General features: G+C 37.0%; 1 protein-coding gene across 1 annotated transcript in view; it reads right to left on the reverse strand.

The window, feature by feature from the left end:
* LOC148820910 (complement C3-like) overlaps positions 1-26,025 on the reverse strand; it is a 110,489-nt gene that overhangs the window by 78,910 nt on the left and 5,554 nt on the right. The window lies entirely within an intron of this gene.

Here is a 26,025-nt window from a genome sequence, read left to right on the forward strand (position 1 = left end):
ATAATCCAGCCAGTAGTACTGTATGGTGCAGAGCTTTAGACTCTCACTAAAAGGATGGAGAGTAAACTCATGGGTTTTGAAAACAGTGTCTTAAGAGAATTACAGAGAGCTTTATAAGGACCCTGATATTGTTACTAGTGTCAAAGAAGACTACGGTGGTATGGCCATGTAATGAGAAGAGATCAAGACCTAATAAAAGAAGTAGTAGAAGAGAATATTGAGGGAAAGAGATCATGAGGAAGACCTAGAATAAGATGGCTTGCCTCAGTGAAAGATGCTGACAAGAAGGAAATTGATGTAGATGCCTGGAGAGATGTGATGGAGGAGGCTAGTGGGCAAGGCAATCGACCAGCTTCGGTTTGAGGATCCATTTCAGTAAGTAGTAAGCAGTATTAAGCACTTTTACAATGTAAGTAATTATTGAGCTTTGATTCTGCGGACAAAACTACATAATTTCTTGGTGTTTTTTGAAGCTGTCTTGGTTAACATGGAGTCTGTCACACACGTGATTTGAATTTATGTGATTTTTTTTTCGTGGGGGTTAACCCAAAATGCCAGCCTGTACACTTCTGAGGTGTCACAGTCAACATCTCTCACCTAGACGGCACTCCACTACTCCACACTACTGTGTGATTGATGGTATGTTCTCCAGGTGTGCCTTGTTTTGTCTCCCTCTATTTAATCCCAGTGACTCCAATGCTCATTTCTCAGCATTAGGGTTCAGATGTCGCTAAGCCCGCCTATCACCAGGCTGCTGCATGATTGAGGGCATAGGCCTCATCCCCAACATCGCCTGACCTCTGAGCCCGGGACCTGGAGGACCTCGCCCTGTTTTCCTTGTTTACGTGCAGATGCAGCCATTCAAAATGCACAGTAAAACCCTGTACTGTGTGAAATTATCTAAAGTTTAGCGCTTTATACTGAAGTACGTTATTGGCTGGCCAAAATGACTGACAGGAGCACTCGTGGTGCATTGGTTGTTAGTGAAATAATTGCTTCATTTAATGTCCATGTTTAAATCTGCTTAATATTGAATATTGATATTGAATTTTACAACTAAAGGGAAACGTTAGTAGCTCGGCATAAAAATAAGAGGAACATAACATCTGTGAACGTCATAAAATATTAATTTAGGAATTTAGGCAGGTAGTGGTAGCTTAATTTAAAAATACACAACAGTATTCCACTTCATAAATGTTTTAAGCATCAAAGTCTTTCATTCGGTTACATGCTGTGGTTATTTTGTAAAAGTTTTTACATGCTCCTTCTGACTATATTAAGTTTATATACTTCATAAAAAGTTATAATGTTTTAACCTTTCCTATGAATACTTGCGCTCATTATTGCAGTAAAAAACGCATACTTTTTAGAATTTGATTAATAGGGAATATAATATGTAATCGCGTATCTGAATAAATTAATACAGATGCAGCCATTCAAAGTGCGCGTTACAGAAGAGTACCGGAGGTAATTGGCTACGGCGTCGCGCATTGTGACGCAAGATGACGCGCGGTACCGCGGTACGTGATTGGTTGACCGACAGGGGCACTCGTGGTCCGTTGGTCTGTCGTAGAAAGACTTACAGTAAACGTCTTTGCTGTGCCCGTTGTAGATATTGAATTTTACCACTGAAGGGAAATCTTAGTACCTGAGCATAAAAAGAATAGGAGCATACTGTAACGTGTGTGAAGGCCATAAACGATATTAATTTTGGAACATAAACATACAGTATATGGCTGGTCTTGGTACTTTAAAGAAAAAATACACACCAGTATTTAATTTCTCCCTAAACATTTTAAGCATCGAAGTCTTTAACTAAAGAGATACCGGAGTCAACAAGCATACTTTTAGAATTTGATTAAAAGGGAATATAATATGGAATTGCGTATCTAACAAAATTAATAACGATATAATTATATTCATGTACCGCAACACAAGAATAGTACACGCTGTACATTGTCTGTCGATAATGTTTCTGTAGTGCCTTTTCAGCACTTTGCATGCGACTGTGTCGGTGGTGCTGTGGGTTAGGTTCCTGACTCCCATGTCACACGGTCTGTGATCAAATCCCACTGGAACTATGAGTTTTTTTTAACAAACATTTCTTTGAAAAAATGAAACGTTTCCCTTGGTCAGAGATTAAATAAAACCTCACTCGCAACAAACAAATTTATATTTCTAAATATCACAACATGATCGGATTTAAGTCTTTTTAATAACAATGAATAGTCACCTATGCATTACAAAATAAACATTTATATTGATTTGAATCGCGTTTTGATTTAAATCGTAAATGCGTGTTTAAATATATGTGTTTAAAGGCGATATACTGTATAAAAGCGCTGATTCTTATGGAATGTGTTCCGCCGGGGATTCAAAAAATTTATTTTTTTTAATCGCATATCTAAGGAAAATAGCAGTATAACTTTGTTCATGCACATCATTATACAGTATCTCATTTTGTATTTCTATAAAAAAAATCGTTTGCCCAGCCACTATTGTTGTTATTGTTTTTATCCTGTAAAGCGCTTTGAGGAGCACAGCTTTCTCACTACTTAGATTACTTTTTGACACCATCCTTACACAAAGCAGAAACTGATTGTATTTTCCGATGACATACTGTACAAGTGCAAAGATTACAGATTTTAATCGTCTTTTTTCTGAACCAGGGAAAATCTGATCATGTTTCTCTATAACAATAATAAAAAACTTTATCTTACATATCACCTTTAAAAGTGGTATCTCAAAACAATACAGTAGATGTAAACCACAGATTACAAGGTAAATACCCTTAATCGTTTATTAAATTTAATTGTCTTTTTCCTGAACTGGTTTCACAGCGAAAGACACCTCCCCCCCCTCAAAAACCCAGTAAGTACAATGCTAGTTAAGAAAGGCTAGGCTCCTCAATGAAATCGCTTTAACATGCTAATACGTTGGTGTAACAGTCCGGGCGTGGCAAGCTTCTAATTTCAACCCGACCACGGCGAAAGGAACCCTTCTTTCATTTGAAGACAATGAACATATTTTAGCCCTGAATGAATTAATAGCAAACATGGTTTACATAAAATACATTTTTCCAAGAAAGTTTAGCCTTTGTCACTAATGAAACCACTAAATAAAGACATAAATATAAAAATCTTAGGTTGTTGGTTTTGCATAAGGGGCGGGGCTATGGAAATGAGGTCTGTTTGGGAATGTGGAGTTACATGTTCTGGCTGTTTGTGAATTATCGTTGTTGAGTATGGAGTGTTGAGGTATTGATTTTGTGTAATGCTTTATGTTGAAAATTGAGGTGGATTTTGTTTATGATAAAGAGGATAAACTGGGATGGGAGGAGAGTTGAGTTTTGCATAAGGGGCGGGATTATGATAATAGGAGGAATTTGCGAGAGTATGATGGTTTGATATATTTGATTTTGTATTGTGGTTGTTATCTATGTTTTTGGTTGGTATTATGTTTATATGGTTGTTTTTGTTGGTTGGTTGTTATTATGGTTATTAATAATACGATCTATAGTTGAAATCTGAGCCTAAATAAAAAGAAAAAGCAAGTGATTAGGTTTATAAGACAAAGATAATGATCCTGATCAGTTTAGAAATCTGTGTACGCTGTAAGGTTTTTACTTCTTAAACTTTTAAAATACACGTTTCGAATAGAAAGAAATCCTCTTCCTGGTACAGTCGCATGAAGAGAGAGGCGAAACAGCCCTACACAGCCCTGTCGCAGTACACGAATATAATCATATCGTTATTAAATTCTTTAGATACGCGATTCCATATTATATTAGCAGAAAAGCTTAAAACTACCACTTTTTCACACGCTATTTCACATGTTAGTTAAATACTTCGATGCTTAAAATGTTTAGGGAGAAATGGAATACCATTGTGTGTATTTTTCCTTTAAAGTACCGATTCCTGGAATCTGACTGGCTGACACCCTTCTGAAGTGGTTCCATAAGATCTGGTATACGGAAAAGAAAGCGTTGATAAAAAAGCCTGGATTCCCATGTATCTCAGAGAGCGAGTGATCAGAAAAAGGAACAGCTGTTACACCCAGGTTTTACGCTCTCTCTGTTGAATGAATGAAAGCATTTTATTAAAAACGCGTTTGCGTTTGTCTGGGTATTTACCTTGTAATCTGTGGTTTACATCTACTGTATTGTTTTGAGATGCCACTTTTAAAGGTGATATGTAAAATAAAGTTTTTTATTATTGTTATAGAGAAACATGATCAGATTTTCCCTGGTTCAGAAAAAAGACGATTAAAATCTGTAATCTTTCCACTTGTATGTCATCGGACATTAACGAGTACAACCCCCCTCTCTGCCGGAGTGCTGGCTGTAACGAATTAAACCGGTTTCACAGGTATTTTCAAAGTAGGAAGTACAGTGTTAACTAGTAGCTAGGCTCCTCAATGAAATCGCTTTAACATGCTAATGCGTTGGTGTAACAGTCCAGGCATGGCAAGCTTCCAATGTCAACTCAACTCGATTGGAAGACAATGAACGTATTTTAGCCCTAAATGAATTAATAGCAAACATGGTTTACATAAAAGACATTTTTCCAAGAAAGTTTATAATAATACGATTTATAGTTGAAATCTGAGCCTAAATATAAAGGAAAAGCATTTTCAGAGAGCAACCACGCTGTGTTTATGTAGAAAAAGCGATTAGGTTTATGAGCAATCTAATTACCTATTCGCTTAAAACGCTATATAAAATAAAGTTTATTTAAAGATGAATGATAAGTGTCGCAGTTTAAATAATTTTCGTAGTAGGGCTTGGACAGATTCCAAGTGCATTTTTGCAATTTACGTTGCATTGTCCAATGTGCTGTTGTAATACAGTTTAGAATACAGTAAGTCTAAACTGTATGAGCTTTATTTATGGGTTGCAATTTAGAAAAAGTCAAAAACCGCACTCAAAATGCAATTTAGAGCTTTCTGGCAAGAGGAGACACCCAAATTATAATGTAACATGCCACTGTACGCGATTAAAAAAAATACATTTTTTGAATCCCCGGCGGAACACATTCCATAAGAATCAGTGCTTTTATACAGTATATCGCCTTTAAACACATATATTTAAACACGCGTTTACGATTTAAATCAAAACGCGATTCAAATCAATATAAATGTTTATTTTGTAACGCATAGGTGACTATTCATTGTTATTAAAAAGACTTAAAGTCGATCATGTTGTGATATTTAGAAATATAAATTTGTTTGGTGCGAGTGAGGTTTTATTTAATCTCTGACAAAGGGAAACGTTTCATTTTTTCAAAGAAATGTTTGTTAAAAAAAGTTATAGTTCTATGGGATTCAATCACAGACCGTGTGACACGGGAATCAGGAAACTAACCCACAGCGCCACCAGTGCGGTCACATGCTGAGGGCTGAAAAAGCACTACAGAAACATTATCGACAGACAATGTACAGATTTGATAAAGCTATAAAATAATGTAATTAGGCACAGAACAAGTTTACAGCACAGTACAATAATAAATGCTGACCATGACTTTAGAAGCATAAATTACCTTACACTCAATTTAAACACAAGCTGTCTTTAGCCCTCTAAGCTGGTTCATACAGAAATGTAGAGAACCAGGCTCAGAACACACAGCTTCATTAGCGAATACATATGCAGGACAACTAGAGAAGACGTTTTACAGAGGATGGATTTTTAGAAACATCCAATCAGTGACATCACTGAAGTCAACTCCTAGGTACTGAAACTGTCGTGTGGATAGTTTCACAAGAATCAGACAAAGGTTTAAGCATCGCTTGTTCTAGATAAAACTGCAAAAAAAAAAACAACAACCCATAATGTACTTCTTTGCGGCTCTGTTTGCCCAAATCATATATTCACAACGTGAAATTTAGAAAATAATATTATGTAACCAAAATCCGCAATATGGAAACAGAACCTGTGTAATTGTTGACAGATGATGTACTCGTATCGTTTTTACAAGACGAACTACAACATTTAAAAAATGACTTGTATGTACTTGATATCTCTAATCAATCCAGTGCACTGCATTTAAACAAAACGAAAACTAGAACGCCCTGGGCATACCGTTTCGCGCTTCTTATCAGTTGCTCAAAAGTAATTTGACCGTATGAAATGCATAATATAAACTAGAAACATATACGTGAGCAGTATTTACATAGTATCGGTGTCAAGACATACCTCTCAAATACTGTAAATCAAGTTAAAAATATCTCAAGACCGATTCTGGTCATAATGAAACCATGTTTCGTGTATGTTTTCTTTAAAGTACCGAGACCAGCCATATACTGTATGTTTATGTTCCAAAATTAATATCGTTTATGGCCTTCACACGCGTTGCAGTATGCTCCTATTCTTTTTATGCTCAGGCACTAAGATTTCCCTTCAGTGGTAAAATTCCATATAAATATTCAATACTTAAACGGGCACAGTAAAGACATTAAATATACATATACATACTGTATACAGTACAGTTTGCATACGGTAATATGTTTATGTTCCTAAATCAATCTCTTTTATGAGCATGTGAAAGGCATGGTGAATCGATTCTCAAAAATTACTGTACTTTGCATGATTGGAAAAAAATGCGTGATTGCGAAATGCTGTGGTGTTACTTTTACAAAGACGGTCAATGAAAAAAATAATGTGGACCAGGGCAATACTTTGAGTTTACAGCTTGTCCAAGGTCATTTATTATTAATACTATTAGTAATATCTTCGTTAAAGACTTTGATGGTTACAGCTCAAACATGAGAGGTTGAGCTTTATTAGCTCCACCTTGCGGAAATTCCGGATACTATTATTTTGCTAGCGGTATTTACCGGTAACTCGCGTTAGACTGCGTACAGCGTACCGGAAAATAATGCGGTATCGCCCGTGCATTTTGAATGGCTGCATCTGTAATTATATAATTATATTCATATAACTCAAATTATTACAATAGTACACTTTCTTTGTAAACATCTGCATCCATTTGACTCACTCACTCACGATTACTTGGAAACTTTTTGCCTGCCCTTTACAGTTATGGCTTAAATTGTCAAGCGGCATGTTGGTGTAATGGCTTTGGCATATGACTTGCATGCTGGAGGTTGGGGGTTTGGACCCAAATCTTGCTATGAGTTTTCTTTTAACAAATAAACATTTGTTTGAAAAACTAAAATAATAAATATAATCGACACTATATTGAATTTGTTGGTATTTCTAAATATCACAACACATTCAAAGTTAAGTGATTTATTAATAACAACTAATAATTTCAAACAGCTTGTATTTTAAAATTTTATTTTGTTCGGGGTGATTTGTCACTGTTTTCACAAACTTCAATTTATTAAACGTCTATTTTTGAGACAGGGTGTTCCAGACCTCTGTTTAATTTAATTTAATTGCATCAAATAAACTCCCTCTGTATTCCATGTTTTAACCTTTTCTATGAATACTTGCACTCATTATGGCAGTAAAAAAACTCATACTTTTCTATGTATCCGCTAAATAGGGAATATAATATGGAATCGGTTATCTAAAGAATATAATAATGATATTAATTTAAGGATTTAATAATCTGGTAGTATTACTGTAATCCACTTTCTTTGTAAACACATTTTATTTTTAATTTGACTCATTCACGCATGATTACTTTAAAAACTTTTTTAAGATGCTCATCTCAGCTGTGTTTCCAGCCAGCAGCCATGTCACCCTGCAACTTACAATTGGCCACCCACTGAAGCTAAGGTGTGAGCCTGGTCAGTACCTGGATGGGAGACCTCCTGGGAAAAACTAAGGTTGCTGCTGGAAGAGGTTTTAGTGAGGCCAGCAGGGGGCGCTCACCCTGCAGTCCATGTGGGTCCTAATGCCCCAGTATAGTGATGGGGACTCTGTCCTGACTTTCTGCGGTCATAAAAATCCCAGGGTGTTTCTCGAAAAGAGTAGGGGTGTAACCCCAGCATCCTGGCCAAATTTCCCATGCCTCCTAATAATCCCCCTCTATGAATTGGCTACATTACTTTGTTCTCCCCCCGACAGCAGGCGGAGCGACGCGCCGGTTGGAGTATTCTCGGTCACATTTAACGGCAACATCAGCTCAAAGATTTGGTTCAAACCACCAAATGGAGACGGGCGTGCCAACAAGCGGACCCTGCTGATGCGGAATTAACGCTAGGATGAGAGAGATCTCAGCTGTGTTTCCGAGTGGCCCGTTGATACAGCGGGTTTGCTAATAGGGGTTCTGTCTGTTCAATACCCGGTTCGGGCACGAGTTTTTCTTCTAACAAAGACTTTTTTAAAAATAAAATAGTAAATATTATGGACACTATATTAACATTTTTGTTTTTTTATATTATAACATATTCAATGTTAAGTGATATTAATAATTAAAATAAAAAAGTGAATGACAAACTACAGATTTAAAGATTGCAATTTGAGAAACATTTCACAGCTTTTATTTAAACAATATCTAGTACCTGTTTGCATTTTTAGAAACCTTAGTTTGAATAAAGCAGATCCCAGGTGCAAGTGATTTCAAAACGCGAGAAGGCATTATCCTATATTTTTTATGCATCAGTTGAAGCCTTCTGACTATCAAAAAACCAGGGTTAATTTTTTTCTGTCTCTCCCTAATCTCTCTCACCCGCTGCAATTTGGACACAGAATGGTTAAAAATGGGAACAGGTCAGATAAGGAGGGAAGGGGGAGGGGTGAAACTGTTACCTGTCTTGGATAAAGCGGTGAGAAAATAGGTGGATTTACACTTGAAAAAAACATTCCAATTTTAATGCAATATGGAAGATATCATTAATAATAAATGAACTTGTATGGTCCGTAAACTAAAGATTTATAGAGGAGACAGGTTGTGTCTTTTCTGTCCAGCTTGGAATTAACTTTTACCTACTAGTATATTCCATTGCAGCTACTTTATGTAACGCAGCTCCATACTTCTCACAAAGGCTAGGAGTGTTACACCCCGCTGTGTTTATGTAGTTTAGACCAATTGTTCTCAAACTTTTTGGATCAAGTACCACCCCTGATCAAACCAAAGCATCCAAGTACCACCTACAAATCATATTCTGATAGGAACCCTAAAAATTCTCAATGACCAACATGAGCGTGCGTGTGCGCATACACACACACACATATAATAAATATTATAATAATAAACTTTATTTGATATAGCGCCTTTAAAGGTGGCTTCTCAAAGCGCTTTACAGAAAAAAAACAGGAACAACACCAAATAAAAATAAACAATAAAAAAGCACCATTTCAGTGAGAGGGGTGAGCCTGTTTAGTCGAGGAAAGCAGATGTGAATTCGTTTTTCGAGCCTTGATACAATTCACAACAGAGTCTAACAGATTTTAAATCGTCAGGCATTTTCTTGATGCAAAGGTCTCGTGGTGGATGTTGCAATGCGTCCATTCATTTCTGGAGTAACCTCTCTAATTCGTGCAACTACACCACTGTGTCGGCTTATCATTGCTCTAGCACGGTCTGTACAAACTCCGACACATTTTATCCAGTTGATGTCATTCTCTTCGATAAATTCATTCAGTAGCTGAAATATATGATCTCCTGTAGCTCCTGTTGGTAGCGGTTTACTGAACAGAAAGTCCTCATGGGATGTACCCTCAAACTCGTATCTAACGTAAACGAGCGAATTGACCAAATCGACTACAGACTCCTCTAATTGCAGTGAAAAGCATCTGCTCATCTTAACGCGCTCTACCAGCATACTTTTGATATCATCCACCATTTCAATAATTCTATGAGTGTGTCTTTCAGAGGGGGCAGCAGGTCGAGCTGTTTAGCAGCTTTTTTCCACACATAATACGTGTCAGCTCTTTTGCCAACGGTAAATAAAGTTCTCCAAAAATAGTCTGGGGCTTACCTGCTTAGCAATCCGCAAGCTTGCATTTTTCCCCATTTCCTTTTCAGGAGTCTGTCTCAGAAGTTAAAAGAAGTTTTTATTTCATGCGCATGGGAGCGAAACACAGAGACGCTCTGTGTATTTTTCTCAAATTAACTTATTATGTTAAATATTTTTCTGTTATCTATCACGCTTTTCTGTGCTCACAAGATTACCAGCGTTCCTAGCACACATTTCTATGCATTCCTGTGTTTACAACATTGCCATTGTTCCAAAATCACTCACATTCTCCTACCTCTCTATTTGCTGGAGATAAGTTTTTTTAAATACAATTGGTCACTTAGTTCGTAGCGCGCACTGTATCGTAATACGTAGGCTGCATATTCGACACATCTTAAAATAGAAAATATGAAAACCCGTCCCGATTTTTCAGTGCACACAACAAAGTTCCAGGGTCATATGGCGTACCAGCTGGCGGCGCTCCGCGTACCACTCCTGGTACGTCTACCACAGTTTGAGAACCACTGGTTTAGACAGTTCTGCTCGAGGGGTGGGAAGGGATTTTCAGTAGCATGCTCCGTTGTCATTGTTGCTGTTTAACATAAGGCAACCAGCAATCAAATGTCCTGTTTTTTCTTTACACTCATTTTTCCATACTGTTTTAAAACTTGAACAAAGATGTGCCATATGCAGACAGTGCAATGTTGTATAGTTTTAAAGTCACTACAGTATAGCTTGTGGGAAATAAATGTATTTATACTGCATCAAAGCTTAACTCATTCAGAGCACTCGACATTACAAACTCAGAGTTATAAGGAGCATGTCAAAATATTTCCAAAATAATCACAAGTGAACGAGTTGAGGGATTTGATAATAATAGAGAAATCATAACAATAACCCCAAGTTGTTTCATGCTAATTATGCAAGTCAACTGAAAGAAGGACACTTAAATCAACACGAAAAGACGTTATAAATATAAATCAGTTAAAAACACTTTTTATGCACAAAAAATCATTAGTTTTTTTGAGCGATCAGCTTAGAGTTGTTGTGTAAGCTGTTAGTTCTTTTTACTTCTTAAACAGTTTAAACACTTGAATTTTGTAAACGCAACACGCATTCCATACAGAAATAAAATAATGTCCTTAAAGGTGTTAAGCAGATTAGCAGGTTGCTGACAAAATAGCACAATGTCCACTTACAGTAAAGACCGTTCAACAGCTTCTATTTTTGAAAATCATTTTGAAAAGTTTCATCTATACAAATACCACAGACTATTCTCGATTGTTTTTTCTGAATGTCACACTTAGTTCAATATTTTATTTACATCTAAATAAGAAAGTCAGGTGTTAGCATAAACTATTAGGAATTAGTAATATTAAAATCCGCAATGTAATAATATGTTGCACTTCTTCCACATCTTGTAAAAACATTAATTTACAAGACTTTTTAAAATACAAACTTATAAAGTAAAAAAGGTAAAATATAATTTGAAATTAAGACAGGATACACTTTTTTCTGTGTCTCTTCCTACTCTCTCTCACCCGCTTTGATTTGGACACAGAATGATTAAAAATGGGAGGGATTGTTTCATGCCAGTCAATGCATTATCATCTCACATCAGAGGGAAGGGAAAAGCTGGTAATGCTTGTCATTTAAGTCTCCATCACTCTGCCCAGTGATATAACTTTTATATAAACAAGATCTAGTATCTTGTTCAATTTAAAAAAAAAAACTTATTTTGAATTAATCAAATCCCAGGAGTGAGTTCATAAAGCCAGAATTACGTACTATCGCTACATAACACCTGACCATCTACTGTAAAGTTTTCAGTGCTTTGTTTGTGTATGTTCCAATCGCAGCAGGGGCAGGGTGTGTCTGGAAACATTTAGGCTGCAATTGAATTGGGGCTCTGTATTCTTCACACCTGAAAGCGTTTTTATTATTTTTTCACTTAACCGTATGGAGGAGTGTTAGCTGTCAAAGAGAGCTCCCCCCCTTCCCCCCACGGATAGACTGATAAAGCAATTTTGAAGTTTTAAGTATCCAGCTGTTGCAAAGGGTTCAACTGCAGCAGCCACAAATAAATAAAAAATAAACTTTTTTTTCTCCTGATGGTAACTGTAACAAATTGTCACGTTTCACATCCTTGTGAAACAATCATGACATTCTCATCCAATCAAAGGTTTGATGTTTTTTTTATTTTGAAACTGTGATCTTGACATGCAGGTGTGAAATAGAGTTAACCGCTTCAGATTTTAAAGGTTATTAATAATATCTTCTGTGTCACATTAACATTGGAATGTTCTTACAAGTGTAAAAAGAGGCAATACACAACGTGTCTCCTTTATAACACTTCAATTTACAGAGAACTTCCGCCAGAGTCACACAACATTATACAATAATACTCTTCTTGTGTCTAATTTCCAGTGAGTAACCCTGTTACAAACCCGCATCGGTCCTTGACTATGGTTAAACAGTACATACGGTGTCTGGTGGAGTTTCAGCATTCACTTTTCTGTAATCTGGAAAGAACCGTGACGTCTCATCAAGCTGTTAGTTCTTACAAACATATCAACGTTTGGTACCAATAAACAGGGGGGGTTTCACAGTGATTCTTCTTTGAACTCAACTGTGCTCCAGTAAATAATGTACAGTTTATCACCTTCTACAATGCTTCTAGTTTAGCAGGATTTGCGTGATGTACACATTGTTTAATGGGGATGACATTTCTCACGTCTATATCACTGTATGACACAGTCGGAGTGTCTGTTAATAAAACAGAGCGCCTTCCAATACATATAATTACTGAATTATTTCTTTATCCGTTTCAGCTAAATGAGGGGAATTAAATCACTCAGAATCTCAGAGTGTCAATTGTAAAAATAACCCTTCTTCCCTCCTTTGTTTAACTTAAAGAATTTTGTGAAGAAATCCTCAATCACAATACTATCACTTAATTTATCCAGGTACACAAATTCACGCCAGAGCCAACAACAAGCTATAAGAGTGAACTATTTTTATGTATTCACTATATAAGAAACAAACCGAAAGTAATACTCTGATCGCACTTTGAACCATTTGGTGCAGTGGTTTGTCCATTACCACTACAAGGACAATAAAAGTAAAAAAAAACGAATGTCAAAATACTTCCAAAACGTCCACTTGTGATACTTTAGCTGCTTAGTTACACGATTCCTTATTAATATACATAACAGGAAGAGAAGAGAATGTCATTTTTTTTCTGTATGAGACGTGTGTTGCATTTATGAAATTCAAGTATTTTAAATAAAAAGTAAAAATCTTACAGCATATACAAAGATTCTAAGCTGATCATGAAGAAGAAAAATCACCCATTTTTCATGCATAAAAAGTGGTTTTCAACTTTCTAAACCAGTTTTTTACAGCTTTTAAAGTCAAGCGATGTTAGGCAATTGTATCTTATTTTGTAATTTGTTTTTTTTTAAAAATTGTTTGCCCATCGTGCTGATAGGCTGTTCTCCGATTACTGGCAAATGTGAAAAAATAACCATTCCCCCCTCCCTTGTTTAACTTAAAGATTTCCATGAAGAAATGCTTAAACACAAAACCATCACGTATAATAATTAATCCAGATATACTCGCCAGACCAATTTTGCCAGACACAACCTCCCAGAACAAAGCAGGCACCTGGGCTATTACTTTTGGTTTGTTTGTTTGTATGGCTATGATCGCACATTGAACCACCTGGGTGTAGCTCGCTACATAACAGTTATTACCACTACAAGGACAATAGACATTTAAAAAAAACCGAATGTCAAAATGTTTCTGAAACGTCCACTTGTGATACTTTAGCTGCTTAGTTACACGATTCCATATTCATATAACTATCAAGTGATGTTAAATCACTACAACATGTATCTTTTTTACAATAACAGCAAGTGGTATTCTTACTATGTATTCTTAGTAAAGGATAAAACATTATAACTTTTTATGAAGTACAGAATATAAGCTTAATAATGTTAGAACATGCACATTAAAACCCGAACCCACTGTAAGTTACCAAGTTAAAGACTTTGATGCATAACATATTTATGCATAATTAAATGATTTAGGATGAAGGTGGAAGGATGTGTACTTTTGTTCAACTGAGCAATCTTGCTTATATAAGATATACCGACTTTTTAATGTTTAATGATTAACATGCTGTAATACACAGTTTAAAATAATTAAAAGTCTAAAGAGTATACAACTTAAATTCTTAATTGGAAGAAGGTTGTTCCTCAGCAGTGACCGGGATTTGAAACCGTGGGTTTTCTGGCGACAGCTCAAATGCTGTACATGAGATGTTAAGGTTTATTAGCTTCACCTGGTGATTTTACAAGGTGCTTCTGGATACTATTATCCTATTTCAATTAACATGCGGTATGATGCGGTATACCACGTTTTAACGCAGCATACCTTGCTCATTTTGAATGGCTGGATCTGCATGTTTGTGTTTTCCCCTTTCCAAGGATTTTAACCTTGTGCCGTCTCAGGATGGATCTCACGGTTTTGGACTAATGGATTGTGCCCTGACCCTCCTTTGGACCCGCTCAGATTTAGATGCCTGTCTTTATTTCCCTGTTCACCATTTCACATAATAATAATAATTAATTACAATTGCTTACTTATATAGTACTTTACAGGTAATGGGGACTCCCCTCCACCACCAATCCACCACCTGGATGATGCAACAGCAGCCATAGTGCGCCAGAACGCTCACCACACATCAGCTATCAGTGGGGAGGAGAGCAGAGTGATGAAGCCAATTCATAGATGGGGATTATTAGGAAGCCATGATTGGTAAGGGCCAATGGGAAATTTGGTTACAGTTAATAGGTTACACCCCTACTCTTTCCGAGAAATGCCCTGGGACTTTTAATGACCACAGAGAGTCAGGACCTCGGTTTTATGTCTCATCCGAAGGACAGCACCTGTTTACAGTATAGTGTTCCCCTCACTATACTGGGGCATTAGGACCCACATGGACTGCAGGGTGAATGCTGGCCCCACTAACACCTGTTCCAGCAGCAGCCTTAGTTTTTCCCAGGAGGTCTCCCATCCAGGTACTAACCAGGCTCACACCTGCTTAGCTTTAGTGGGTTGCCAGTTGTGAGTTGCAGAGTGATATGGCTGCTGGCTCAAGTACTGTCAGTTACTTTGTTGCACTATTAAATCCCTGTGTGTTTTCCCCGAACTACAGATGCAGCCATTCAAAATGCGTGCGTTATTTTGCGGCATACCCCGGTGGGCGTGGCGCGGCATCTCGCAGTGTCACGCAGTGTGACGTGTTAATCGCGCGTCATTTGACGCTCTGCCGGAAACTATCCGGCGTCACCTTGTAAAACCGCCAGGGGGAGCTTAACCTCTCATGTACAGCATTTGAGCCTTTAATTTTGAACAGTGTATTACAGCATGTTAATCTTCAGTCATTAAAATGTTGGTATATTTTATGAAAGCAAGATTGCTCAGTTGGACAAAAGTACACAACCTACCTTTATCAGAAATATTTATGCATCAAAGCCTTTACCGGAGATATTACTAATAGTATTAATAATGGATGACTTTGGACAAGCTGTATACTCAAAGTATAATTTCTTTAGCACATTTGTACAAGCACTTGGAATCTGTCCAAGCCATACTTTGTCAGGCATTTTGTTTTACTTCAACAAGCATAAAAACTTCCTTGCTTTTAACAGGGCGTTTCATAATTTCTAACTACGAAAATGATTTAAAATGCGACACCTATCATTCAACTAGAGCTTAAAATATCACAAGGAAAAATACACACCGGTATTCCATTTCTCCCTAAACATTGTAAGCTTCGAAGTCTTTAACTAACGTGATACCGGAGTCAACAAGCATACTTTTAGAATTTGATTAAAAGGGAATATAATATGGAATCGCGTATCTCAAGAATTTAATAACGGTATGATTATATCCATGTACTGCGGCAGGGCTGTGTAGGGCTGTTTCGCCTGCCTGCTCATGCGAGCTGACTGTAGCCGACTGGTCTAGGTGCGTGCCTGCCAACGGGCAGGGTGTGTGCTCGAATCCAGCTGGTGCTGAACCTTCCAGTTTTATTTATTTATTTTTTAATCGCGTAACATATTACCGTATGCAAACTGTACTGTATACAGTATGTATATGTATATTTAATGTCTTAATTGTGCCCGTTTAATTGAATTTTAAAAAATTATTTAACACGAACATTAAGCTGTTTACATCTTCCGCCTGAGAACAGTCACCCGTTGCTACCCAACGCAGAATGGTGATTGGCTGACACCATCTGACACCCCTCTGATTGGAGAAAAAAGACGTGCTAGTTTGCTATACATACTGTAACAGGAAGAGGATTTCTTTCTATTCAAAACGTGTACTTTAAAAGTTTAAGAAGTAAAAACCTTACAGCGTACACAGATTTCTAAACTGATCAGGATCGTTATCTTTGTCTTATGCATAACAATATTCACCGCTCTGTGCAGCAAATTAATAATAAACTTTATTTTATATAGCGTTTTAAACGAATAAGTAATTAGATTGCTCATAAACCTAATCACTTGCTTTTTCTTTTTATTTAGGCTCAGATTTCAACTATAGATCGTATTATTAATACCCTTGGTGATACCCCTTGGTGTTTCTCTCGCTCTCTCTCGGGTCACCTGATCATTAGCTCGAAAGATTTGAGTGCTTTGTGTATATTCTAATGGTAGTGGGGGCAGGGTGTGTGGGAACAGGTTTGGTTGAAATTGCATTGGAGATCTATGTTCTTCACACCTGAAACATTTTCTCTGAAAGCATTTTCTTCGCTGTTTAACCGATCTTGTTACAGCATGTTACAGTTTACTATTATTAACCATATTAATTTTAAGTGCTTAATGTAAAATCTTGTAAAAATATATTTTCATTGTTCAAATATACATTAAGTCTGACTATCATATAATAAGTTAAATACAAAACTAAAGAAAAAATAGGGTTAAATATAATTCAAAATATTTTGCTAACAATGTTAACTGTTTATGAATAATAAAATGTATTAGCTAAGGCGTAGGATGGCACAGTTGTTAGTATGTTTTTTGTTTTGTTTCTTTTTCATAAATACAACAGTAGTACCTGATGTCTCAGTGGCTTTCAAAATTAAATTATGCATGCAAACCTGTGAACTAGAAAGATAACTAAGATATCCATCCATTTATAATGGTGGCAAAGTGGTTAGCATTGCTATCTTGCAGCACTGGGGTCCTAGGTTCAATTCCTGCCATCCTGTGTGTGTGGGGTTTACATGTTCTCTCTGGGTTACATGGTTTTTCTCCATATGTGTGATATGACTCCCTCTCGCACTCCAAAACATACTGGTAAGTTAATTAGTTTATGGGAAACCTGGCCCTGGTCTGTGTGTGTTTGTGTCTGTCTGTCCTGTGATGGACTGGCGCTATGTCCAGGGTGTATTCTGCCTTGTGTCCGTTGCTTACTGGGATAGGCTCCAAATCCTCTGTACTGGATAAAGAGATTAGAAATGGAAGTAAAGGCACTGTGTGGATGGAACTATACACAGTGTTAGAAACCCACTATGAAATGGCAGCATCTCACTGAGAATAAAATATTTTTTACTGCTGGCTTAAGGAAACAGCCTTTCCACCTCTCTTGCACATCAGTATCCATACCTAGTTATTTAAACAAATTGCCTCTAATTATAAACATCTTAATATGCTGGCTCTGTGGATCCGCATCAGCTATGTTTGCCCATTCCTTCAATTCATGTGCATCCAACACACAGTTCAATGCCAGCAACTACACATAATCTAAAATACAATCCTTATTTCAGTATCTATGTAAACATATAGTCTGTTAACTTCATCATCTTCATCAAAAGTATGCCTAACCCCATTAGGAAGTGTTCTTGTTATAAGTGTATTCCTCAGCTTTCCCCAAACTATCTTCTTCTTGCCAACATCTCTAGTCTTTTATCCTGCAATAACTCAGCCAACACTTAAATCTCCAAAAGCTGCTTGTGTTAATTTCTTTAAATCACAAATATCATGTGTAAATACTGGCCATGTAATACTCTGCATTGTGGAATAATAGTTTATTTTAAAGGGAACTAGAGAAACTAAGAACTAGAGAAATCAAGAAAGGCTTTTTTTCTAGAATTAATAAATGCACATCCTGTTCACTGGGGAAATTAAATCCACACTGAGCAATCTTCAATATGTTCAGAATATGACAGCAAGAATCCTATCAGGGATGCATTACACCTGTTTTCAAGTCCTTGCACTGGTTACCTATCAGATTTCGAGTCAACTTCAAAATCCTTATCCTCCTTATATACTGTCCTACAACTGGTATTATTGTTCTCCGAATTATTGTACTTGACATGACTTCATTCAGCCTTTCCTGAACGTCTATGACAGGCAGAGTGAGTGCTGTTTCTGGTGCGATCTTTTACAGCTGACATTTCACTGTTTTAAACGAACAAGAAATTAGATTGCTCATAAATCACTTATTCTATATAAACACAGCGTAATTGCCCTCCGAAAATCTTCTTTTTCTTGTTCGTTTTAGAGACCTTGATCGAAACTGATTTTAGATGTCAGAAAGAATTTATTTTCTCTGTATTTCCTACATTGCTTTGTCAAGATTTTAACTTTATATCTAACTTTATATCTAGGCTCAGATTTCAACTATAAATCGTACAGTAATTAATAGCAGTAAATACTGATGTTTATACATAAAAAAGTCATGCCTTGGAGTCATGCAAAAAGTCATGCCTCAAGAGCACAGCAAAGAGTGTATTAAAAGACACTTGTATTTATCAACGCTTTCTTTTCCGTATACCAGATTTTATGGAACCACTTCAGAGGGGTGTCAGCCAGTCAGATTCCAGGATTCGGCACTTTAAAGGAAAAATACACACCGGTATTCCATTTCTCCCTAACGATTTTAAGCATCGAAGTATTTAACTAGCATGTGAAATAGCGTGTGAAAAAGTGGTAGTTTTAAGCTTTTCTGCTAATATAATATGGAATCGATATTGATTTAAATCGTGTTCTGATTTAAATCGCAAACGCGTGTTTAATTATATGTGTTTTTTAATCATAATCAGGCTAATGCAACATAAATTGATACAGTATCTTTGTCTTCTAAGCATCTTAATAAACTTTCAGCATAGCTTTCTACCCGTCAAGATTTATATTTCTTGGGATTTTGGGATCAAACGTGGAAGGATTAGATTATAATCGTTTTTATTTGTCAAATACGTGATTGTATTTCTGAATGTTATGTGACACCTACAGTAGTTCACTGCTTTAAATACATCGAATTAAGAAAGTTATGTGTAGCACTTTAGATCTTTTTTCTGAACCAGGGAAAATCTGATCATGTTTCTCTATAACAATAATAAAAAAAACTTTATTTTACATATCGCCTTTAAAAGTGGCATCTCAAAGCAATACAGTAGATCGAAAAACAGTTAAAAGGGACCAGATTAAATACCAGACAATCGCAAACGCATTTTCAATAAAATTATTTTATTCATTCAGCAGTTTGTGAGAGGAACATCCAGCAGGGAGAGACACACACACCGGTTTTCATTGACAAAATTGGTTTTTTTCAATTCCTTTTGTCTAACAGGAATGTTTTGTTTGTGGACAAACTGTTAGACAAGAGGAAAAGACCGCCTCCTCCTACGAAGCATTAATCGCGTATCTAAGGAAAATTGCAGTATACCTTTGTTCATGCACATCATTATACAGTACAGTATCTCAATTTGTATTTCGATAAAAAAAATCGTTTGCCCAGCCACTACTGTTGTTATTGTTTTTATCCTGTAAAGCGTTTTCTTTTTCTGCGTTTTCCATTTCCTTTTTCTGATCACTCGCTTTCTGGATACACATCTCACCTGTCCTGTTCTTTGTTTTCCTGGTTTGCTGATTATGCCTGCTGCGGTCCACTCCTACCCTCACACCTAAAGAATACTATTTTAAATTTCTTGGCGCAGTTCATTAACCCTTGTATGTGCTGTCCGCGCCCAAAATGCAATTAAAAAAAAGTAAAAAACCGCGCTCAAAATGCAATTTAGAGCTTAATAAGATACACTCCACAGGCAAAATTAAAGACAAAATTAAAGACGATTAAAATCTGTAATCTTTCCACTTGTACTGTGAGTCATCGGACAGTTTCTGCTTTGTGTAAGGATGGTGAGAAAGCTGTGTTCAATGTATTTAAGGGACTCAGAAGTAAAAGAAGATGCTTCATATTGCGTGACTAATTTTAAAAACCAAGTTATAAATGCAGACGCTCCCTCGGTGCCGCGCCGGGTGTAAATATCAAAGTATACATTCCCAACAAGAATTGTACCCATCTGTCATGCAAATAAAACACCTTGAATTGAATTGAGGGAGAGATGGGGGTAGTGGGACAGAGATACTGTAGACAGACTCAAGGCAAATAAGATACTTATGGGTACGCAGACATTCACGACAGCAACATACGAAACGTTTGCACGTACTGTATAGTTAAGTTATTACTTGGTTTTCAAAGTGCAACGAAATACAATATTGTTGTTGCTGCTGTTCTGGTTGTTTTTATCCCGTAAAGCGTTTTGAGAAGCCACCTTTAAAGGCGATATATACTGTAAAACCACTGATTCTTATGGAATGTGTTCCGCGGGAGATTCAAATTTTTATTTATTTATTTTTTAATCGCGTATCTTAGGAAATCTCAGTATAACTTTGTTCATGAACAGTGGCATGTTACATTATCATTCGTTTTTTTAACAAGGCTCGCCAGCTAATGTGAATCGAAACCTGTCTTGCTAGCTTTTAAAGTCGTGCATGTGTAAACTGTACTAGAGGGCATGCAAGTTACTCTGCCCCTTTCAGCGGCAGGGAGTCCCTCTGCTGCAACACACAGCAGACAGAACGGGAGACTATTGCCTTTCATATCTGACACCAGTGAAGTAAAAGGGGTGTCTAAAGGGGTGATTTTAGACCACATTTTAGTTACTTTATTTTGTTTACTTTTAACATTTCTGTAATTTACAGTAGATGTCACAATAGAAGCCCGAAGCCTATTATACTCAGTCTAGCCTTGGATCCTCTGAGTCCCTTGACTCAGTTATTGCATATTAATTTCTTGAGATACGCGATTCCATATTATATTCCCTTTTAATCAAATTCTAAAAGTATGCTTGTTGACTCCGGTATCGCGTTACTTAAAGACTTCGATGCTTAAAATGTTTAGGGAGAAATGGAATACTGGTGTGTATGTTTTCTTTAAAGTACCGAGACCAGCCATATACTGAACGTTTAAGTTCCAAAATTAATATCGTTTATGGACTTCACACGCGTTGCAGTATGCTCCTATTCTTTTTATGCTCAGGCACTAAAATCTCCCTTCTGCTTTGTGTAAGGATGGTATCAAGAGCAATCTTAAGTGGTGAGAAAGCTGTGTTCAATGTATTTAAGGGACTCAAAAGTAAAAGAAGATGCTTCATATTGCTTGACTAATTTTAAAAACCAAGTTATAAATGCAGACGCTCCCTCGGTGCGCTGCTCTGGTGCGCCGGCTGTTACACAGTGCCTGTCTGCCGTAAGCGTTACAATATACATACCCAACACTGCTTGTACCCATCTGTCATGCAAATAAAACACCTTGAATTGAATTGAATTGAGGGGAGAGGGGGGGAATACTAAAGCCAATACTGGCTCAATACCCTCAATGGGCTTTGACGTGCTAATGCGTTGGTTTAACAGTCCGGGTGTGGCAGGCTTCCAATGTCAACTCGACTCGATTGGAAGACAATGAACGTATTTTAGCCCTAAATGAATTAATAGCAAACATGGTTTACATAAAATACATTTTTCCAAGAAAGTTTATAATAATACGATCTATAGTTGAAATCTGAGCCTACTTTAAAAATAAAGGAAAAGCATTTTCAGAGAGTAATCATGCTGTGTTTATGTAGAAAAAGCGATTAGGTTTACGAGCAATCTAATTACCTATTCGCTTAAAACGCTATTAAAAATTTACTCTGTTGCACACACACACACAATAGAAGCAGGCACCGCTGTCAGAAGGGAAGATATGTTCAAAATATCGCAAATATCGATCATGTTGCGATATTTTGAAATATAAAAGTCAATTGATTGTCCATAATATCGCTATTCTATTTTTTCGAAGAAATGTTTCTTAAAAGAAAAGACCAGCACCAGCTGGATTCGAAAACACAACCTGTCAGCTGGTAGTCACGTCTACAAGACAGCTCACATGAACAGGCAGGCGAAACAGCCCTACACAGCCCTGTCGCAGCACACGAATACCATTATTAAATTCTTTAGATACGCGATTCCATATTATATTCCCTTTTAATCAAATTCTAAAAGTATGCTTGTTGACTCCGGTATCGCGTTAGTTAAAGACTTCGAAGCTTAAAATGTTTAGGGAGAAATGGAATACTGGTGTGTATTTTTTTCTTTAAAGTACCAAGACCAGCTATACACTGTATGTTTATGTTCCAAAATTAATATCGTTTATGACCTTCACACGCGTTACAGTATGCTCCTATTCTTTTTATGCTCAGCTACTAAGATTTCCCTTCAGTGGTAAAATTCAATACCTACAACGGGCACAGCAAAGACGTTTACTGTCTTTCTACGACAGACCAACGGACCACGAGTGCCCCTGTCGGTCAACCAATCACGTACTGCGGTGCCCCGCGTCATCTTGCGTCATACTGAGCGACGTCACCTGCGGTACGTGTCTGTAACGCGCACTTTGAATGGCTGCATCTGTACGTCTCCTGTTTCCTTCAGCTCTTACCGTTTCGCATAGGGTCTAACATAACATCCAAGACGGACTGCTGAGCTAATCCATAAAATGAGGATTTAAGTGAAGCAATTGACTAAGATGCTTATTTAATTTCATCTGACTTTAGGATGTGAGTTTGGGTTGTCACAATTATTCCAGAATTTCAATGAATGATGAGAAAGGGAAATATACAGATGCAGCCATTCAAAATGAGTGAGGTACACCACGGTACCATCCTAACGCGGTATGACGCAGTGTAACGAGTCACATGACGTCATATCAGAAAGTATCTGGAATCACCTTGTAAAACTGTCAGGAGGAGCCAATAAAGCTTAACCTCTCATGTACAGCATTTGAGCTTTTAAATTGAAACTGTGTATTACAGCATGTTAATCATCAGTCATTAAAAAGTTGGTATATATTATGAAAGCAAGATTGCTCAGTTGGGCAAAAGTACACAACCTACCTTTATCATAAATATTTGAATTATGCAAAAATATTTTATGCATCAAAGCCTTTACCGAAGATATTACTATATTATATTATATTATTATATTATTAATAATGAATGACCTTGGACAAGCTGTAAACTCAAAGTATTATGCTGGTCCACATTATTTGTAACCGTCATTTTAAATGAAAAGACTATTTTTCATCGACAAAAAGTAACACCACAGCATTTTGTTGATCTAACTAACAAGGATGGGACATTAGCTAGCCAATAGGATAAAGGAATAAATTACTTTTTTTGTTTATTTCTTTAGCACATCTATGTGAACATTTACATCGATTGTACAAGCACTGAAAAACTGTCCAATCCCTAGTTCGTCGGGCATTTTCTTTTACTATAACAGATATAAAAACTCCCTTGCTTTTAACAGAGCGTTTCATAATTTCTAACAACGAAAATTATTTAAACTGCGACACTTATCATTCAACCAGAGCTCAAAATATCACAAGGATCCTCAAGAGCACAGCAAAGACTGTATTAAAAGATACTTGTATCAGATACATGGGAATCCAAGCTTTTTTAGCTACGCTTTCTTATCTACGCTAAGAAGTAGTCTTTAAAATTTATCATACAGTAAAAAGTCAAATTTCTGGGGTGTCCGTATACCAGAGATTATGGTAACGTTTCGAAGGGTGTCAGCCAGTCAGATTCCAGGACCGGAATTATCTGTTTTATGATTGAGAATATAATATGTAATCACGTATCTAAAGAAATTAATAATGATATTAATTTAAGTATTTAAATATCTAAATCTATGTATCTATATAGCTGGTAGTACTACTGTATTTCACTTTCTTTGTAAACACGTTTTGTTAACACCTGAATCGCAGGTGGATTCTGTTTTTTGGTCTGTTATGGTCTGTAGCTCAAATCCTGCTTAACTAAAAAATAGACACAAGAAGAGTATTATTGGACAATAGTTCAGGTGGGTAGCTGCGTCAGCATGCGTAGGCTGCAAAGGAACAAGTAATAGATTTATTCCATGCTGAAAAAAAGAAGAAAGAGAACACAACGTTTCAGCCATGGAGCCTTCTTCAGGTGTGAGAGACAGGGCAGTAGGCAAAGGTAAAGTAGCGGGAGAACAAAGGTTGGGAGGGAGGAGGAGTGAGAGGCGGGAGCAGGGGACAGAAAGAGAGGCAGGTGTTGTGTACTTGCTCGCTGTATCACCTGCAAGTACACAGCCACCACCACACTCATTCAAGGCCCCTCAGGACAATTCCGGATCACCCAGACAGCATCTTGTACCTCCAGCAACCTTATTTACTGTATCTCTTGCAGTAAATGCCCAGCCATCTACATTGGAGAAACGGGAAGGAGACTCGGAGACCGCTTCAGAGAACACGTCAGGGCTGTGAAGATTAAAGATCTCTCCAAGCCCGTTGTTTCTCATTTCACCTCTGACGGCCACGACCACTCTAAACTCTCTGTCTGTGTTCTCAAAGACGGTTTTCCAAACTCATACATCAGAAAGACCACCGAAACCAAAATTATTCTGCAGCTAGGATCACACATTCTCCCTTCTCTTAACGACAGACTACTGTTCTTTTAAATTTTCTCCATTCATTGGAAGATTCATTTCACACCTCTCTGCACCCATTCTGACTTCACACCTCTTGATTGGCCTCTCTTTCTGTCCCCTGCTCCCGCCTCTCACTCCTCCTCCCTCCAACCTTTGTTCTCCCGCTACTTTACCTTTGCCTACTGCCCTGTCTCTCACACCTGAAGAAGGCTCCACGGCCGAAACGTTGTGTTCTCTTTCTTCTTTTTTTCAGCATGGAATAAATCTATTACTTGTTCCTTATTGGACAATGTTGTGAGACTCTGGTGGAATTTCTCTGTAAACTGAAGAGTTATAGAGGAGACAGGTTGTGTATCACTTCTTTTGACACTTGAAAAAAAAACATTCCAATGTTAATGCGACACAGAAGATAATGTGGTGTATTGGCAGTTAGTGAAAAGATTTAATCATTTAATCTCTTTACTGTGCACATTTTAATCCGCTTAGTATTGAATATTTATATGGACTTTTACCACTAAAGAGAAATTTTAGCAGCTAAGCATAAAACGCAGAGGAGCATAACGAAGGTCATAAAGATCATAAACGATATTAATTTAGAAACATAAACATATTATGTAAACTGTATATTGCTGTTTTTGGTATTTTAAAGAAAAAATACACACCAATACTCAATTTCTCCCTAAACATTTTAAGCACCAAAATCTTACATGTGGTTGACCTTCTGACCATATTACTGTAATGTCTGTATTGCTGTTTCAGTGTGTGTCACATGACTTGCCTCGGTGGCGTCACGGCTTAAGTGACTCATTTACAGTATACTCTCTGCGGGAGTGCTGGCTGTGACGAATTAAACCGGTTTCACAGGTATTTTCAAAGTAGAAGGGGGTGAGTCTTCCAACGAAAGACACCTCCCCCCCCCTCCAAAACTCCTTTTTTTTTGCTTACAGTGGTAGTACTTAAGTACAGTACAGTAGTACTTCTCGCGTTAAGAAAGCTAGGTGTTAGCATAAACTATTAGTAATAGTTTTTTTTAAAAAGTCAATTGTGTGTCCATAATATTGCTATTTTGCTATTGTTACAGTAATTTCTATTGCTACTGAGTCTCTGTGTCTACAGTACATTGTTTGTGAACAAACCGGCTTCACAGGTATTTTCAACCCCCAACCACTGTTGTTTCATCAGTTGTTATCCTGTAAAGCACTTTGAGAAGACACCTTTAAAGGCGCTATATAAAATAAAGTTTATCATTATTATTATTATTGATCAGATTTTTCCTCCCAGAACTCGTAAATTGTTGTTGTTA

The sequence above is a fragment of the Atractosteus spatula genome, chromosome 14 (genome assembly GCF_055471065.1).
Source record: "Atractosteus spatula isolate fAtrSpa1 chromosome 14, fAtrSpa1.hap1, whole genome shotgun sequence".
NCBI lineage: Eukaryota > Metazoa > Chordata > Actinopteri > Semionotiformes > Lepisosteidae > Atractosteus > Atractosteus spatula.